The 12,159-nt window shown below is 42.8% G+C and overlaps 1 protein-coding gene across 2 annotated transcripts in view; it reads left to right on the top strand.

The window, feature by feature from the left end:
* Window positions 1–2,980: 2,980 nt before the first annotated feature.
* The window catches only part of IL15 (interleukin 15), a 115,886-nt gene continuing 106,707 nt past the window's right edge, over window positions 2,981–12,159 (top strand). Inside the window, exon 1 of one of the 2 annotated variants that reach the window (XM_075849699.1) lies at window positions 2,981–3,310. The gene's annotated coding sequence lies outside the window, so the exon portion shown is untranslated. Of the gene's footprint in view, window positions 3,473–12,159 lie in introns of both variants that reach the window. The other variant, XM_075849698.1, reaches the window with a different exon arrangement.

Here is a 12,159-nt window from a genome sequence, read left to right as displayed (position 1 = left end):
TCCGCCGAAAGGCGCGTCAGGTTTGGCGTCTCCCCTATGTGGTGATCATGAACCTGGGTATGTACCCCTATCTATCCATCTAGACATTTGGCTGTTATCTCTCTGGGTCTAGACTGCATCTTTATGCTGTAGAGCCCAGACTACTTGCTGCTCATGCCCTGCATACATGCTGCACTTTTACACCAAACAATGGTGTTTTTCACATAGGAAGCACTTTATATATGCACTGTCTTATCATTATAAGTCAGGTGCACTGAGCACACAACTGATGCATATGCCCTTATCCTATATGTCTTTAATAAATCTGTTCATACCTTATTAATACTATAAATACATCCTGCATAGGCTGACGCCTTTTTAAACATTGCATGACTCATTTTTAATTTGTATTTGTATCTGTCTGTTAATAAAAATGAAGCTGCCAGTTGAGGACCTGTGAGGTGTCTATTTCTCAAACTAGAGACTCTAATGTACTTGTCTTATTGCTCAGTTGTGCAGCGGGGCCTCCCACTTCTCTTTCTACTCTGGTTAGAGCCTATGTGTGCTGTGGCTCTGAAGGGAGTAGTACACACCGTTGTAGGAAATCTTCAGTTTCTTGGCAATTTCTCGCATGGAATAACCTTCATTTCTAAGAACAAGAATAGACTGTCGAGTTTCACATGAAAGCTCTCTTTTTCTAGCCATTTTGAGAGTTTAATCGAACCCACAAATGTAATGCTCCAGATTCTCAACTAGCTGAAAGGAAGGTCAGTTTTATAGCTCCTCTAAACAGCAAAACTGTTTACAGCGGTGCTAACATAATTGCACAAGGGTTTTCAAGTGTTTTCTAATCATCCATTAGGGTATGTTCACACGGCGGGGGTCCGTAACGGCTGAAATTACGGGGATGTTTCAGCCTGAAAACATCCCCGTAATTTCAGCCGTACCGGCATGTGCAGGCGCTTGAACGCCGCGTCAATTACGGCCGTAATTAGCGCTGCTATTCATTGGAGTCAATGAATAGCGGCTCCAATTACGGCCAAAGAAGTGACAGGTCACTTCTTCTACGCGGGCGTCTATTTACGCGCCGTCATTTGACAGCGGCGCGTAAATATACGCCTCGTGTGAACAGACAAACGTCTGCCCATTGCTTTCAATGGGCAGATGTTTGTCAGCGCTATTGAGGCGCTATTTTCGGGCGTAATTCGGGGCAAAAACGCCCGAATTACGTCCGTAAATAGGCCGTGTGAACATACCCTTTAGCCTTCTAACACAGTTAGCAAACACAATGTACCATTAGAACACTGGAGTGATGGTTGCTGGAAATGGGCCTCTATACACCTATGTAGATATTGCATTAAAAACCAGAAGTTTGCAGCTAGAATAGTCATTTAGCACATTAACAATGTATAGAGTGTATTTCTGATTAATTTAATGTTATCTTCATTGAAAAAAACTGTGCTTTTCTTGCAAAAATAAGGAAATTTCTAAGTGACCCTAAACTTTTGAACGGTAGTGTATTTTATCATTGGGATAACATACATTCTACATGATTCCCAAGTGCCTAATAGGGCATATAGACAGGGACTGTTTAGTTTAAAATTCCCCTTTACAAATCCTGTTTGGGACCCCTATAAACCAGAGAGGAAAGTTCCGGACAAGCAGCAGTTTTTGCTCTGGCATCAGAATGGTTGCCATGTATGGGTATGTTCACACACAAACTCGAAAACGTCTCAAAATACGGAGCTGTTTTCAAGGGAAAACAGCTCCTGATTTTCAGACGTTTTTTAAGCCGCTTGCGTTTTTCGCAGCGTTTTTGACGCGTAAAAAAACGGGCGTGAAAAAGAAGTGCAGGTCACTTCTTGGGACTTTTTGGAGGCGTTTTTCATCGAAAAAAGCTCCAATGCTCACAAAATATGTAATAAAAATGATCAAAAAGTCATATATGTCAAAAAATGGTACCAATAAATACTACAGCTCGTCCTGCAAAAAATAATCCCTCAGGGCTTATTCAGACGAACGTATAATACGTCCGTGCAATGCGTGTGATTTTCACGCGCCTCACACGGACCTATGTTAGTGAATGGGGCCGTTCAGACTGTCAGTGATTTTCATGCAGCGTATGTCCGCTGTGTAAAACTCACGACATGTCCTATATTTGCCCGTTTTTCGCGAATCACGCACCTATTGAAGTCAATGGGTGCTTGAAAACCGCGCACGGCACACGGACGCACTTCGCTACAGTAGTCAAAACTATGAATGAAACTATGAATGAAAACAGAAAAGCACCACGTGCTTTTCTGTTTAGAAACATACAGAGTGTCAAAATGATGGCGGCTGCGCGAAGATCACGTAGCCACGCATCATATGCTGCTGACACACGGAGCTGTGATGGACCTTTTGCGCGCTCAAAACGCCACATTTTTTGTGCGCGCAAAACGGCACGTTTTTTGCTCGCGCAAAACGCACACGCTCGTGTGAATCCAGCCTAATACCGCTCAATTGGCTAAAAAATATAAAAGTTATGGCTCTCAGAATATGGTGACACAAAACAATTTTTTGAAACTACTTTTTTCTGTGTAAAAGTAGTAAAACATAAAAAAATATATAAAATTTGGTACCACCGTAATCGTATTGAGCTGCAGAATAAATATACGTTTTCGTTTTTACCACATTCTGAAAGCCGTAAAAACTAAGGCCAAAAAACAATGGTGGAATCGCAGTATTTTTAAATTTCACCCCACAAAGAATTTTTATTTAGCCTCCCAGTACATTATATGGTACTTTTAAATAGGCTCAATAGAAACTACAACTTCTCCCACAAAAAATAAGCCGTCACACCACTATATTGATGGAAAAATAAAAAAGTTATGGCTCTTGGAAGGTGGGGAGTGAAAAAGGAAGACACAAAAAATAGCTTAGTCGTGAAAGGGTTAAAGGTAAGTTCTGTGGTGAGACATTTTCTGTCACAACAATAAAGTAAAACAACATTAGTGCGCGCAGAGTTTTCTAGAAGTGTCCTTATGGGAAAACATGTGGCAGTGAAGATTACAGAACAATACAGAGACCAGAAAAGTAGTAAAACAAAGCCGCGTCATATCCCTAGTAAATAGCCAGGAGCCTAGTGTGAAAACTGGCTGAAAAGTGCAGCTCTCAAAGTAGGCAACATTGTGACAAGCTGGCATGGGCTGTGTTTGTACATAAGGGCATGGCACAAGACTTGTGTATGTAGGGGCGGGAAGACTCGGCAGTCACGGAGAATCCAGACGCTTCATATCTTCTTCTGCTCCACACATGGAACACAAGGACGGTGCTACCTGCTTACAATGAGGTAGGAAGCTGAGATATAGGAAGCTGAGATATAGGAAGCTGAGATATAGGAAGCTGAGATATAGGACCCCACTGACACTGTGGACTCGTAGCCTCATGCCGTGTGCAGTTCCTGACAACAAGCAAAGTTCCCGTGCTTTCTGCTCAGACGATATGTAGCCAAGTAAGTTTATGTACCGGTACGTCTATTACACTGTATTGTCACTGCTCTCCTCGCTGACTGGGAACTACATGGCGCTCATAGTATTACAGTGGCCTTCATGTCAGCCACATTTATAGCCTGTGTGCCGCCCGTGACTACTGCTCCTCGTCACAGGTAGTAGCCACACTGAGCGGTAAACATAGTGCGTCTTAGATAACACCTGTCATGGAGTAGTAGTATATTGTAATTGTATCTGCCTGCACATCATGTTACCTGGCAGAATAGATATATATGTGTGTGTATATATTATTTATTATAACATCTATCTATCTATCTATCTATCTATCTATCTATCTATCTATCTATCTATCTATCTATCTATCTATCTATCTATCTATCTATCTATCTACCTACCTATCATGTAAATAGAACTAATATTAGTTTTCCCAATGTTTTTAGTAATTATTTTCAGAATATACATGAATATTCATTAACCCCTTCCCGCCGCAGCCCTTTTTCAGATTTTTATTTTCGTTTTTTTCCTCCCCACCTTCCAAAAGCCATAACTGTTTAATTTTTCCGTCGATATAGTCCTATGAGGGCTTGATTTTTGCGGGACGAGTTGTTTGTCGTAGCACCATTTATTGTGCCGTATAATGTACTAGGAAACGGGCAAAAAATTATTTGTGGGGTAGAAAATGAAAAAAAACAACGATTCCTCCATTTGTTTTTCGCGGTTCGTTGTCCAATGTCGGGAAGGGGTTAAGATGTCCCTGATTTAGTAATTCCAGCAAACTAATGAACAGCGACACAAGCCATTCCAATATTATTAAAGGGGTTTTCCACCTTCTGACAACTGATGACCTATCCATCGGATAGGTCATCAGTACATGATCTCTGGGGGTCCGACACCTGGACCCCGCAGAGATCAGCTGGCCCGATGCCTCCGTGCATCGGACGTACATGCCGGAAGTAGTTGGCTACGGCCGCGGAATAGCGGCCGAGCTGCAGTACTGTTCAAGTGAATAGGAGCAGAGCTGCAGTTCTGCAGCACGGCCACTATGCTATGTACGGAGCCAACTGCTTCCGGGTCCGTACATAGCATTATGTGCCATAACATGCCCCCGGAGCGGCTTACCCCCTTAGTGACCACCAATACGCCTTTTTACGTTGGTCACTAAGGGGCCTTAGGCTAGGCTGACGCCTTTTCACGTGAGCCTAGTCTAAGTCCTGCACGGTTCTCCCGTGCAGGCAGGAGCCGGGCTCTGCTGCATGATGACAGCTGAGCTCCTGCTCCAACACCCGCGATCAAATTTTACTTAGATCGCGGCCGTTTAACCCGTTAAATGCCGCCGTCAATAGCGACCGCAGCATTTAATTTGTTTACAGAGGGAGTGAGCTCCCTCTGTTACCCATTGGCGGCCCGCAAATGCAATCGCGGGTCTCCGATGGGGTGTCATGGCAGCCGGGGGCTTGATAAAAGCCCCCAGGTCTGCCCTGGACATATGCCTGTTAGGAAGCGCCGGAGGCACGTCCTAACAGATTGCCTTTTACACTGACAGGCAATAATGCTCTGGTATACGAAGTATACCAGAGCATTATAGCAGCGATCGGAAGATCGCACAGTAAAGTCCCCTAGTGGGACTAATAAAATAAGTAATAAATGTGAAATAAAGATTAATAAAAATTACAGTAACAAAAATAAATCTATTTTTTTCCATAAAAAGTGGTTATTTAGTAAAAGTGTAAAAAATAAAGTACACATATGTGGTATCGCCGCGACCGTAATGACTCAATTGATAAAGTTAATATGTAATTTAAACCGCAAGATGAACACCGTAAAGAAAAAACTCAAAAAACCATGGCGAAATTGCAATTTTTTTCCATTGCCCCCCAAAAAAGTCATAATAAAAATGAATCGATAAGTCCCATGCACCCCAAAACAGTACCAATCAAAACTACGTCTTGTCCCGCAGAAAACAAGCCCAAAAAAATCACTACATTGATGGAAAAATAAAAAAGTTACGGCTCTTGGAAAGCGACGATGCAAAAACAAATAATTTTAGGTATCGCCGTAATCGTACCGACCCATAGAATAAAGGTAACATGTTATTTACGTCGCATAGTGAACGGCGTCAATTTAAAAATGCATAGAACAATGGCGGAATTTCAGGTTTTTTTTATAATCCTCCCAAAAAAAGTTAATAAAAATTAATGAAAAAAATGATATGTACCCTAAAATGGTGCTATTAAAAAGTAGAACTAATCCCGCAAAAAACATGTCCTCATACAGCTATGTAGACGAAAAAAATAAAAAAGTTATAGCTCTTTGAATGCGACTATAGAAAAACGAATAAAATAGCTTGGTCATTAGGGCCTAAAATGGGCTGGTCACTAAGGGGTTAATGGTGCAGGTGTCGGACCCGCATCAATGATATACTGATGAGCTGTCCGGTCATAAATCAAAATCACGATTAATTGAACATCTAACCTCGATTACGATTAATGAACAATTATTTAGGCCACACCCCTTTTTTACATGCTACGCCATTGAATTTATATTTATCCCCTGAGCCTGCTGTATACTACTGTATATAATATACTCCGACATTGCCCCCCACACAGAATATTTCACCATAGTGCTCCCCACACAGTATAATGCCCCTATAACTGCCCCCATAGCTGCCTCCACACTGTATAATGCCCACATTGCCCTAATAGTGCCTAATAAAAATAATAATATACATACTCACCCGATCCAACGACGAGTGGAGGAGATCTCTCTGCTCCTCCGGTCTGTGCAGCTCGGCGGAGACAGGCGTGATGAGGTCACTGCCTCGTGTCAGGTGATACATAGTGAATGTTAGAGCAGGGACATTACGACCCACAGCTCTACCATTGGATTCAACTGTATCTGCGTCCTGAAGATGTAGATACAGTTTAAACCTGGAAAAATAATTTGAAAAAACAGAAATGCGCAAGGTGACGTCGATTAATTGTGCTGATTTTTTTTTTCATTCTATTAATTGCCCTACACCGCATATAAATGAGATTTGTCCAATGTTAAATCCGCACTGACCCTTGTAGGGCGGACTCTTAGCCATTGGCTACTGCATGTGGGCTTTGTTTCATCCGTATGCAGCCGCCGCAGCGTGTGAACGCACCCTTAAACACACTATGCGAGTTTTCTGGTGTACAAAAATCACAATTTTGTATTTTATTTTTTTCCATTTCTAAGCTGCTTTTGAAAAAGCGGACAAGTCCTCCTAGTAGGTAGAGTCGGGCACACCCAGGTTGGGCACACCCGCAGCCTGACAATTGGCGTAAATATTAGCGCAGATCTCCGCTAATTGGTGTAGATCTGACTTTCTGGAGCATGGACAGCTAAAGATTCGCCTAATTTATTAAGAAGTGTGTGCCGCTTAATAAATTAGCCACAACTTACTCCAGCACACTTTAGATTTAGGCCTCGTTCACATCTGCGTTGGAGGCTCTGTTAGGGGCCTCCGTCTCATATCTGGCCAAGATTGCCGGAGATTACCAGAGACAATAGCGCAGCATACTGCGCTATTGTCCCCTTTAAAAAATCAAAACCGGCGGTGTCCGTTGTGCAGCGGAACCATTGCTTCTGTTACTTACTTGTTCTGCTCCTCTGACGGAGCAGAACAATGGAAATCACCGACACAGGTGTGAACATAGCCTAAGGGCTTATTCAGACGAACGTATAATATGTCCGTGCAATGTGCGTGATTTTCACGCGCCTCGCAAGGACCTATGTTAGTCAATGGGGCCGTTCAGATAGTCCGTGATTTTCACGCAGCGTGTGTCCGCTGCGTAAAACTCACGACATGTCCGTTATTTGTGCGTTGTTCGTGCATCACGCACCCATTGAAGTCACTTCCGTGTGACGCGCGTGATTCGCGCAACAGCAGTAAAAACTAAGAATGAAAACAGAAAAGCACCACGTGCTTTTCAGTTTACAAACATACAAACAGAGTGTCGTAATGATGGCGGCTGCGCGAAAATCACGCAGCCACGCATCATACGCTGCTGACACACGGAGAGGTTATGGACCTTTTACGCGTGCAAAACGCACACGCTCGTGTGAATCTGGCCTTAGGCTGATGTATGAAATACCAATCTTAATAAATTCCCCCTTAGGGCTTGTCCACACATAACGGAATTGCTGCAGAAAATTTCTTCAACAATTCCTCAGAAAATAGCAGAAATTCCGGTGCCGGAAAAACCACACCATTTCCTGTGCAGAAAATGGTGTGGAATTTGCGGCGTTTTTCTCAGTGCTGGGAGACGGTGACATCTCTGAAAAACGCAGCAATTCAGTCCACTTTCCGCAGCAGGAATTGACATTCTGCGGTACGAAAAATACGCACAACACAGGTGCATTTCTGCAAGGAAATATTACGCAGCGTGTGGATGATCTCACCCACTTTGCTTCTACTGTACTCTGCTGCGTATTATCCGTCCGCAATTGCGGACGGAAAATACACAATTCCGCTGCAAGCCCTTAGTGTTTCCCTGTGACTAACATCTATGGAGGGCACTGTGGTTGTCGGAGTTTAGGGGTGTCGGTGGTTGGCACTATTCTTGACTCCTTAATGACCTGTCCTGGAAAGGCCTTAATAACCAGCTATATTTTTTTGTTTTTGCCTCTTAGCTTTTCAACAGCTATAACTTCTTATTTTTTTCTTTATTTTTTTTCTTAGATATGGCTTTACGAGGCCCTGTTGTATGTGGAAGAAATTGTGTTTTTATTCTGCGCGATTTGGGGGGTAGAAAAAAATTAACTCTGTAAGGCCCCCCTGCACATGGTCATAACCGTAATCCTGGTCCGTAATTACGGCCGGCCGCGGACAGTCACCCGCATTTGTGGGCCTTGCTCCCATTATAAAGTATGGGAGCACGATCTGTAAAATCAAAAAATAAGACATGTCCTTTTTTTTCTGGGTGATTTCTGCGACCCGGGCACCCTCCCGTAAATAAACGGGAAGGTGTCCATGGGCAATAGAAATAAATCGGTCAGCACTTTGATCCGCAATTATGGTCCGTATATGCGGATCACAATTACGGCAGTGTGCATGGGGCCTAAGTTCTATCATTTATTTTTGTGGCGTGAATATAGGAAAAAGTGATTTTCAGCATTGTTTTTTTGTTAATTTTTTTTCCATTCACGTTTCACTCTAAATAACCTGTTAAATTAATGTAGATACCTAAAATTTTTAGGTTATTTGTTTTCATGTAATGTAAGGGCAATAAAATGTATTTTATGATAAATAGTGCCTTTTTTTGGTGGACGTTTTTTAATTACAATTTTTTCGTTACATTTTTGTTTTCAAATCGATGAAGAGAACTTTCTTTACAACTTTATTTTATACTTATAATGTATAAGCGTACCCCTGTACGCTAATACATTACACTATGTCGCTTTGGTACAGTCTGCTGTTAGGGCAGCACAGTGTGCCCTAACAGCAGGCAAACTGAACAGACAGCCCTGGTCTTTTCTAGATTCCCAGGTGCTGACTGCAGAGGGTTCCCCCAGTCTCCAATTCCATCACCGGGTTTCCAGTGATCCAATCGAAGAGGGGAGTCCCCTTTGATCATGCCGTGAATCAAAGGGTTAAACAGTCAGAGTTTTTTCCGATCCCGGCTATATTCAGAAGGCTGCTCTAAGTTCAGGATCTGTTAGGCCTCATGCACACAAACTTATTTTTTTCCTCCCGTAAATACTGGCGTAAATACGAGTCCTTGGTCACACGTATTCAACCCGCATTGCACCAGTATTTACGGACCCGTGCCCATAAATACAGTTTCGGTGTCACCAGTATTCCACCCGTATTTACGGGCACGTTTTCGCTGCAAAATTGCACTGCACTAATCGGCAGCCCTTCTCTCTATCAGTGCAGGATAGAGAGAAGGGACAGCCCTTTCTGCAGTAAAAGTAAAAGAAATTTATACTTACCCGGCCGTTGTCTTGGTGACGCGTCCCTCTTTCGACATCCAGCCCGACCTTCCTGGATGACGCGGCAGTCCATGAGACCGCTGCAGCCTGTGATTGGCTGCATCGGTCACATGGGCTGAAACGTCATCCCAGGAGGCCGGACTGGAGGAAGAATCAGGGAGTTCTGGGTAAGTATGAACGTCTTTTTTTTTTTTTTACAGGTTGATCTATATTGTGATCGGTAGTTTCTGTCCAGGGTGCTGAAAGAGTTACTGTCGATCGTTTAACTCTTTCAACACCCTGGACAGTGACTATTTACTGACGTCGCCTAGCAACGCTCCAGTAATTACGGGTGCACACACGTAGTCACCCGTAATTACGGGAGCCCCATAGACTTCTATGGGCCTGCCCGTGCCGTAATTACTGCCTGAAATAGGACATGTTCTATATTTTTCAACGGCACGGGCACCTTCCCGTAAGCATACGGGGAGGTACCCGTGGCCAATAGAAGTCCATGGGCCCGTAAAATTGTGCCGTAAAATTACGATTCGTAATTACGGGCGTTTTTACGTTCGTGTGCATGGGGCCTTAGTAAGGGTATGTGCACACTACCTCTTTTCAGACGTAATGGAGGCGTTTTACGCCTCGAATTACGCCTGAAAAGACGGCTCCAATACATCGGCAAACATCTGCCCATTGCTTGCAATGGGTCTTACGATGTTCTGTGCAGACGAGCTGTCGTTTTACGCGTCGCTGTCAAAATACGGCACGTAAAATGACGGCTCGTAAAAAAAAAGTGCAGGACACTTGGGACGTTTTTGGAGCCGTTTTCTCATAGACTCTATTGAAAACAGCTCCAAAAAGGGCCGTGAAAACGCAGCGAAAAACGCGAGTTGCTCAAAAAACGTCTGAAAATCAGGAGCTGTTTTCCCTTGAAAACAGCTCCGTATTTTCAGACGTCTTTTGTTAATCGTGTGAACATACCCTAACATCTCCTGCTTAGAGGAAGATCAGCCTTTTCTACAGCGACGACAAAAGACATTGCTGTAATCCGCATGTTAGACATTTAAAGAGACTCTGTCACCACATAAGTGCCCTATCTCCTACATAGGGAGATGGGCGCTGTAATGTAGGTGACAGCAGTGCTTTTTATTTAGAAAAACGATCTATTTTTACCACGTTAGGAGCGATTTTAGCTTTATGCTAATTAGTTTCTTAATGCCCAATTGGGCGTGTTTTTATTTTAGACCAAGTGGGCGTTGTACAGAGGAGTGTATGACGCTGACCAATCAGTGACCAATCAGCGTCATACACTTCTCTCCATTCATTTACACTGCAGATAGTGACATAGCTATATCGCTATTTGCAGTCACATAAACACACTATAACGCTACTCATGTGTCATGACAATGAATATACATTACCTCCAGCCAGGACGTGATGTGTATTCAGAATCCTGACCACTTCTGTAGCGTCTCTGTGATTTACAGCACAGCAGGCGTAGTCTCGCGAGATTACGCTGTAAAGTGTCATTCACAGCGAGATCTCGCTGTGCTGTAAATCACACAGACACTACAGAAGTGGTCAGGAGAATGAATACACGTCACGTCCTGGCTGGAGGTAATGTATATTCATTGTCATGACACATAGCGTTATAGTCTGTTTATGTGACTGCAAATAGCGATATAGCTATATCGCTATCTGCAGTGTAAATGAATAGAGAGAAGTGTATGACGCAGATTGGTCAGCGTCATACACTACTCTGTACAACGCCCACTTGGCTAAATAATAAAACACGCCCAGTTTTCCATTGAGAAACTCATTAGCATAAAGTTAATATAGGTCATAACTCTGTCAAAAATGATAGTTTTTCTAAATAGTTTTTCTTGGCAGGTGCCAAGTCCTGGCGGGAAATGAAATCAGCATCTCCATAAAGCTGGTCAGCAGAGGGAAGCATGAAGTGCTCTAAAATTTCCTGGTAGACGACTGCGTTGACTCTTGACTTGATATAACACAGTGGACCAAAACTGTTGCTCAGTGGTCCAAAGTTCTGTTTTCAGATGAAAGTAAATTTTGCATTGGAAATCAAGGTACCAGAGTCTGGAGGAAGAGTGGAGAGACACTCAATCCAAGTTGTTTGGGGTCCAGTGTGAAGTTTTCACAGTCAGTGATGGTTTGTGGAGCCATGTCATCTGCTGGTGTTGATCCACTGTGTTATATCAAGTGCAGAGTCAACGCAGCCGGCTACCAGGACATTTTAGAGCACTTCATGCTTCCCTCTGCTGACAAGCTTTCTGAATTGAATTACTGAAATAATTTAACTGTTTGATGATATTCTAACTCATTGAAAATGACTAGTATGTGTGTGTATATATATATATATATATATATATATATATATATACATATACACTACCGTTCAAAAGTTTGTGGTTACCCAGACAATTTTGTGTTTTCCATGAAAACTCACACTTATATTTATCAAATGAGTTGCAAAATGACTAGAAAATAGAGTCAAGACATTGACAAGGTTAGAAATAATGATTTTTATTTGAAATAATAATTTTCTCCTTCAAACTTTGCTTTCGTCAAAGAATGCTCCATTTGCAGCAATTACAGCATTGCAGACCTTTGGCATTCTAGCTGTTAATTTACTGAGGTAATCGGGAGAAATTTCACCCCATGCTTCCAGAAGGCCCTCCCACAAGTTGGATTGGCTTGATGGGCAGTTCTTGCGTACCGTACGGTCAAG

The sequence above is a fragment of the Rhinoderma darwinii genome, chromosome 1 (genome assembly GCF_050947455.1).
Source record: "Rhinoderma darwinii isolate aRhiDar2 chromosome 1, aRhiDar2.hap1, whole genome shotgun sequence".
Classification (NCBI taxonomy): Eukaryota; Metazoa; Chordata; class Amphibia; order Anura; family Rhinodermatidae; genus Rhinoderma; species Rhinoderma darwinii.
Note: the sequence above shows the minus strand (reverse complement) of the source record. Positions and strands in the feature narration are given on the sequence as shown.